This window comes from Elephantulus edwardii, unplaced genomic scaffold, assembly GCF_000299155.1.
Source record: "Elephantulus edwardii isolate Elephantulus edwardi_28Jun2011 unplaced genomic scaffold, EleEdw1.0 scaffold00082, whole genome shotgun sequence".
In the NCBI taxonomy this organism is placed as follows: domain Eukaryota; kingdom Metazoa; phylum Chordata; class Mammalia; order Macroscelidea; family Macroscelididae; genus Elephantulus; species Elephantulus edwardii.
The window spans coordinates 2,369,789-2,378,192 of record NW_006399832.1 but is presented as its reverse complement, the minus strand read 5'-3'; positions in this window follow the sequence as shown (position 1 = coordinate 2,378,192).

Here is an 8,404-nt window from a genome sequence, read left to right as displayed (position 1 = left end):
CTGCACTACTTTATCTATCCTCTTTGTTTAGTGTTTATAGGGTTTTCAAAAGTCTTTTCTTTAGGAAGTAGATGCCACAATCTGCTTCTTAGTCTGTATAAATCAGAGAGCTCCACCAAAACCTGTCCATGATGGGAAATCCTTTTGGAATTTGACACCCCAGTGGAAAAGATTTCAGTATCACAGCAACCCCAAGTAATCTCAGGATTACTCCAGATAACCTGAATCAGAAGGCTGTTGTATTAATGGAGCAGGGAAGCACTGAATGGCTTAGAATTGGAAAGGGAGTGTGTCAGGGTTATATTCTCTCTCCATACCTGTTCAATCTATATGCTGAGCATATTATCTGAGAAGCTGGACACTATGAAGAGGAATGCAGCATCAGGATTGTAGGGACACTCATCAATAACCCATGTTATGCAGATGATACAATCTTGTCTGCTGAAAGTGAGGAGGACTTGAAGCACTTGTTGCAGGAGATCAAGGAAAGCAGTGGTCAGTATGGACTGTGTCTCAATATCAAGAAAACAAAGATTCTTACAACTGGACCAATAGCCAGTGTCATGATAGATGAAGAGGAGATTGAAAATTGTCAAAAGCTTCTTCTTGTTTGGATCCACAATTAACACCCTTGGTACGAACAGTCAGGAAATAAGGAGATCTGCAGTTAGAGACCTTTCCAAATTAGTGAGGAGTATTAACGTCAGTTTGAGGACTAAGGTGTGTCTGATTTAGGCCATGGTCTTTCTGATTACTAGCTATGCATCTGAGACCTGGACAAGAAGTAAGGATAACAGAAAAAGTATTGACACCTTTGAGCTTTGGTATTGGAGAAGAGAACTAACAACCCATGGACAGCCAAGAGAATGAACTGATATGTCTTGGAGAGGGTGCTTCTGGAGTGCTATTTGGAGGCAAGAATGATGAGGCTTCACCACACATACTTTGACATATTACTAGGAGGTGCTTATTCCTTGGAGAGAGACATGATGTTGGGGAAGGTGGAGGGTTGGTGAAGGAGAGGAAGACCCTCAACCAGGTGAGCTAACATAGTAACTGCTGCAACGGGTTCTTGTGTATCAGGAAGTGTAAGGATGGTGCAGGACAGAACAGGGTTCAGATCTTCTGTTCATAGAGTCACTATGAGTCATGCTTGATTTGACAACACCTAACAACAACTGTATCTCCAATGTTGTTTGAAGTTACTTTTGTTTTCTGCTGTTTAGGGATTTTTTAGATCCTTTTTGTTTTGATTTTGTTTCAATCTCTGTTTTTTCAGCTAACAGCTTGTCATGGTCCTTGGTTATCTAATTATATTTTGAAGTGAGATTTTAAAAAAAGTAAATAACCAAAGCATTAAAACTGAGTATGAACTCCGGTGGCCTTGTAGATATAGGAAATTGTGTTGCCAGTTCCTAAGTGTGTTGTTTGAGTCCACTAGCTGCTCCGTGGGAGAACGTCTTTCCTTGTTATTTGTTCTTTGTTGTTGTTATGTGCCATCGAATCACCTGCAAATCATAGTGACCTTATGTACAACAGCCCTAAACCCTGCTCTCTCCTGTGCCAATTTTACTGTCTCCAACACACCTGCCCCCTTCATCCCAGCCACTGAATCAATCCATCTCATTAAGGGTCTTCCTCTCCCGTGCTGTTTTTCCACCTTCCCAAGCATAATATCCCTCTCCAAGGACTGGTCCCTCCTTGCAACATGTCCAAAGTATGTCAGACGAAGCTTCAGAATCCTTGCCTCCAAGGAGCTGCCTGGTCTCACCCTCTTCGAGGACAAATCTCTTTGTTGTTTTTTGTTGGTGTTTTTTGTTTGTTTGTTTTAATGTCTTTTTTTCTCTACTAGTTTATCTACAAAATTCAAATACAAATTTGAACAAATTCTTTCAATTTCCCTAACTGCCCCCCCGCCCCGGCCCATCAAATTGTACAACCCAATGATTATTTCCATCTTCCCCCTACACATCCACATCCTTCTTCTTCCAGCCTGTTCCACCCCTCCTGGATCCTTAAACTCATTCTACAACAACGGTTTTATACAATATTTATCCTTATGTAACTGAGTTAGTTCCCTCAGCATAATGCTCTCCAGTTTCTCCCAATTTAGGTAGTAATTTACAAAATCATTACTCCTGTGTGCTGCATAGTATTCCATTGTGTGAATATACCGTAATTTCTCAATCCATCGTTTGTGGTTGGACATTTGGGCTGTTTCTATGTTCTTGCAATGGTGAATAATGCTGCTATGAACATTGGTGTACAAATCTCAGTTTGTCCCACAGTTCTCATATTCTCAGGGTATATTCTAAGTAGTGGAGTAGCTGGGTCATATGGAATTTCTATGTTTAGCTTTTTGAGGAAGCGCCAAACTGCCTTCCGGAATGTTTGCACCATTTTACAATTCTACCAACAATGTATAAGGGTTCCTTTCTCACCACATCTTCCCCAGCATCTATTACTTGCTGCCTGTTAAACTTTGCCACTCTTACCGGAGTGAGATGGTACCTCATTGTAGTTTTGATTTGCATCTCTCTTATCGTCAGTGATTTGGAGCATTTCTTCATGAGTCTGTTTGCCATTCATATATCTTCCTCTGTGAAAATTCTTTCCATGTCTTTTGTCCATTTTGTAATTGGGTTATCAGTATTTATCTTGTGGAGGCCCAGGAGTGTTCTGTAAGCTTTTGTTGTAAGACTCTTGTCTGAGATGGTATTACCAAATGTTTGTTCCTAGTCTGTAGGTATTCACCCTGTTGGGAAAAGGGTTTTTTTTTATGTACACAGGGATTTAATCTTTAGAAGGTCCCATGCATCAATTTTATCCTCTTAAGACTGTGCATTTCTGGCTGTATTTGACAGTCTCTTTATACCTTGGACTAGTGCTTCTAAGCTTGATCCCAGTTTGTCTCTTATGAATGTTATGGTTTTGGGCTTTACTTCTAGGTCTCTGATCCACCGTGAGTTGATTTTTGTGTATGATGTGAGATATGGATCCTATTTCAGTTTTCTGCAGGTAGAAGTCCAGTTTTGACAGCACTATGAACCTCTTGGTTCTCCTAGCAGTCTATGGTATATTCAGCACTCTTCTCCAGCACCACAGCCCAAACGCATCAATTCTCCTTCAATCATCCTAGTTAACAACCATGTTGACTTAACAGTGGATTAACGTCTGCTTCCAAGCCATGGTGTTGAGAGTTCTGAAGAACAGTATTCTCAAATATTCTTCTTGAGTTCTGTATTCTCAAGGCATTTACAATAGCACTCAGCAGTATATGGAAAGCTTCCAATGGCCATGATGAAGTTTTAGAAGAGGAAGAAATTAGAATAGGGAGCAATGACTGTGCTCGGACATTCTCTATGCACTTTGTCTTTATCCAACCCATGCCTCAGATATATCATATAGCATAATACTTGCCCATTATGTGGATGTATTCCCTATTGATAGCATTTTGTTATTGTTATGTGTCAACGAGTTGCCTGAGATTCATAGTAACCCTATGCACAACAGCTCTGAACAGTGTCACACCTGCCCCTATTGCCCCACTCACTGTATCAATCCATCTCATCCAGGGTTTTCCTCTTCTGCATTGTCCTTTCACCTTTCTTTGATATCCTTCTTCACAGACTGGTCCCTCCTGGTAACATGCCCAAAGTATGTGCGATGGAGCTTCAAAATCCTTGCCTCCAGAGAGTAACTTGGTTTCACCATCTCCAAGACAGACCTATTTGTTCTTTTGTCAGTCCGTGGAATGTTCAACACTCCTCCAGAACCACAACACAAAGGCATCAATTCTTCTTTTGTCATGCTTACTCATTGTCCAGCTCTCTGAAGCATAGCAAGTAATTGTAAAGACTATGGCCTGGATCAGGCAAACCTGATAGCATAGGACCTGATTTATTCTTCATTGTTACTGGCACAATTTGTACAATGTTGGGCACATTCAACAAATGTTTGTTGACTGAAAGAATGAAGATTTTAATAAAATCATGAAAAGATGATAGACTGAAGCTCAAGAAATAAGTACGAATTACACAAATGGAGAGTTTGTTAAAAAATAGAACCAGTGAGGTGTATATCTAACTATGTAAGGAATAAAGTATGCCTCCTTCAGGCCATGGTCTTTCCACTCACTTGCTATGTATCTGACAGCTGTAGAATGTGGATGATGAATAAGAATGACAGAAGAAGAATTGATGCCTTTGAGCTGTGATGATGGAGATGAGTACTGAATATGCCATGAACTGCCAATAGCACAAACAGATACGTCTTGAAGAGGGTACAACTAGAGTGTTCTTTGGAGGCAACTACAATAAAGCTTCATCTCACATACTTTGGACATGTTGCTAGGAAAGTTTATTTCCTGGAAAGCGACATGTTTAGAAAGGTAAATGGACAGCAAAGGAGAGGAAAGACCCTCAAGCAGACAGATTGACACAGTGGCGACAGCAATGCATTTGAGTGTGTCAGAGATTCTGAGGACGGCACAGGATAGGACAGGATACTGATCTTGTTCATAGAGTCACTATAAGTGGAATAGGACACAACGGCACCTAACAACACCAACAATACCACATCCTACTATCTACCTATCTATGGAGATGCTGATTGATTTATTTCAAGGGATTGGGTTATGCATTTGTGCCATCTGGAAAGTCCAATATCCATAGGGCAGATCTCAAAGGACTGGAGACTTATGCAGATTTGTATTCTAAAATCCTTAGGTCAGAAAGCAGGGAAAATGAAGAATAAAGGAGACAAAGAGTGAGCTCTGCCTAAAAGATCTATGTCTGAAAATGTCTGAAGGAAGGACACATCCTAAGCAGCTTCCCTTTTACCTGATTGATCACATTACATTAGGTTGCATATGGAAAGTACATTACACAGTGTTAGGTTACATTATGGAACAACTAGTCTAGTGCTTGGCAAAACCACGGGGAATCAGAGCCTAGCCAAGGTGGCATGCAAAACCAACAATCACAGCAAACAAAGGCGGGCAGCTGGGAGTTGTCTCCAGCACAAAAAACTGGTACTGAGATGTGTAAAGTGTTCTGAAAGGAATTTCACTGCAGTAACAGGATTTGGTAAGTTAGGAATAGGAGATAGTCTGAATAAGGAGGCTAGAACCAAATCAGTGAAGAATTTAAAGACCAGTATATGGAGTTAGGGCTTTGCCCTTTAGAAAAGGGTAAGCTACTAGCATATTTAGTGTAGAAAAGTCATGTGATGGAAGTAGAAGATTATTGTTGTTGTTTTTAGGTGCTATTGAGATGACTATGAGTGATAGTGGTTCTATAAACAATAGATCCAAGCCTCGCCCTATCCTATGCCATTCTCACAATTTCTGATGTGCCAAAGAGTTCACTGTTACAGTTACTGTGTTGATCCATCTCTTAGACTGGTTTGTGAGCTCTAAGCAGAATGGTAGGAGACTAGAACAAGAGAAAACAGGTAGGAAGTTACAACAATGGTACCAATGAGAAAGGCTAACAGACTGGATGAAAGCGTTGCTAGTAGGGAAAGGGAAGGGTAAAGTAGATGCAATAAAATATAAAAGAAAAATAAGATAAAATATGAGACATAATCTATTGAAATAAAAATTCTTTTCAAAAAGTCTATGGATAAACTAAGTTAAACCATCATTTTTAACAGCTTTTATAGTGTGAATACTTTTTCTGGGCATACATCTGAAAAGTAGAAAGGGATGTGGAGAGCTGGAAATAGAATGCTTTGACACAAGATCAGGATAAGGAACAAAGCTTAATTTCCAGAGAGACATTGTTGTTGCTTTACTACTTCCATCTTCCTCCCCATTGCCTAGAAGCAAACCCACAAACATCAAAGATCTTGACTTTATCAAGGACAATACATGATTATGGGATGGAAATAGGTCATGAGAGGACAGTCCTTTCTTGTAGTGGATACAAACCACAGAATCTAATCTTCTGGAGGGTCACCTATGGGTTGGTTTCAACTCAATGGTACACAACAACAACATACTTTAAGAAGGGAACTCTGGTGGCCTAGTGGTAAAAAGTTATGCTGCCAACTCAAAGGCACGCGGTTCTAATCCACCAGCTGCTACAAGGGAGAAAAATGAGTAATTTCCTCCTGTGTGATTTACAACCTCTGAAAACCCACTACAGGTCAGCTATGAATTCATTCTCACTCAACAGCACATAACAACAACATACTTCAGAAATAATTGTATATCCAACATTAAGCATTATGAACCAGCCCTAAACTACCTAGAAGAATCATGATGTGTATTTCCTGGTGGAGAAAAAAAAAAAGGAAACAGAAAATTAGTATTTAAAACTTGAATGGTTGGTTGTTTTCAATTCTGATTTTCATAAGCATTTTTACTTAAGAGATTTAGTTATATAGGCAACAGAAAGATTAATATTCTATACTGTAACCATCTGAGAAAGCTTTTGTCATGAGGCTATTATTGTGTTTATAATAAGCACAGTCCCAAACCTACAACAACATATTTACATAAAGAAAAAACTGAATAGGTAAAGGGTAAAACTGAAATCTTAATATTTCTATACAAATCCTCCTTAATTTTCTGTTTTAAAAATGAAAACATCAAAAATGTACAAAAATTAATACTGTGTCCTACACTTCAACTTATAATCAGATTCTTGCAACTTCCAATTTAATATTATTTTGTGTTCTTTATGCACCCCAGAAGCTGGAATGAGTCTTAAATTTCAACACTTAGATGGTACTTCATAACTTCTTGAACAAGTTAAATAAACAATATCTGTATGCTGATTTTAACAAGTTGTATTTTTAAACGAGGAAGGGAGTAAACTATTATCCTTTGTTTTTTAATATGAGCCTGCTCCTGGTAACCACATATCATGAGTGCAGCTAAAATGAGATGTGAATGACCTTTTCATTTCTATGCTGTAAGCAAAGGAGTTCTAACTAAGCTTATTTTCAAACCTTACTTCCAAGTTCCTGATTTTAAATCTTAGCTTGGGAATAATGTCAGAGCAATACAATTGCTACTGATGATGATGATAATAATTTGATACCATCAACAATAATATAATAATGACTTACTAACTAATATTCTTGTTGGATCTTTTATCCAGAACCCTGTGAGGTAGGCAAGGATGTTACTGCTCCTATTCTTCAAGCCTGGAACAGCAAGATTATCTGTCTTCCATTATTTCCAGGAATATTTAAATTAAAATTTCAAAGAGCCTGCTTCATTTCTCTTAAATACTAGTAAAATAGTATCTCTACGTTGTTCAAACTCAATGTTTAGTAACTGACTGGTTTTCTTCAAACTGTTTCCATCTTCAAATGAAGGTCATTCGGTCCATGAAAAACCAAACCAGACCACAGCTTCCATTTTCCTTTCGCTTTTTCATACGGATGTTTAATGGAAATTTTATTCCAAATCTTGCACAAACATAAATACTGCACTAAAGGAAGATGAATTTATTTTGACCTTTACTGAAAATGCACTGTGAAACAAAGCACTTAAGCATTTATAGCCTGTTAGACACTCACATTACCCACTTCCATGTAGATAAGAAAGTCCTTCCCAGCAAAGGTAATGTTCGCAAGTAGAGCAGTTTTACAGAGCACTTAACTGCAAAGCCAAATTTCATGTTATTCACTAGGAGTCTGCTTTGGTCTACTTCATGCATCCAAAATCTACCAAAAACAAAGAAGGATCTAAAATGTTACATTCAGATAACATATAGGGGATGACAAAGAAATGTTGATGAAAATACATGATAGTTGCAACAAAAGGCCTGGGAACCCATCCTCTATTGGAAAGGAGATAGAGCTGCTGCAGGTTTGACTGGGTTTTGTTTTTTTCTTTCTTTCTTTTTTTTTTTAAAAGTCTCTCATCACCCTCCTGCAAAGTAATTGTAAGTATTGTTTTAACAATTTCTAATTAAAAGCTGGTTTTGAGTCTACTTCTAATTACTAACATCCTTTGACCTTCAAAATAAAATAAATACCCTTTTTTTCATGAACAGAAATGAGTACTTTTGTGATTTTTTTTTTTAAACCAAGATTCTTTTCCTTTAGTCATAAGCCTCTGGCTCCAGAATTATTTCCTCCATTCGGATTCTGTGTCAGAGAGTTGAGATGTTAAACCACAGCAACCATGAAACTTTAAAACCCTTGATGCATGATGAATGGGTGCTGGGCAAAGTAGCTTAAAATCTATGCTTTTGCTTCTCTTTAAACACTTTAAATTGACAGCGCCATAGATCAAACATTTTTACTGAGAGGAGAAGCTTTGGCAATTTAACTTAAACAAGTGCACAGTTACCATCATCTCAAAACCTCACCCCTCCACAATTACCCCTTCCACTTCGCAGATTTGGTACATTTCTCCTTGCACGCGCGCGCGCGCGTGTACACG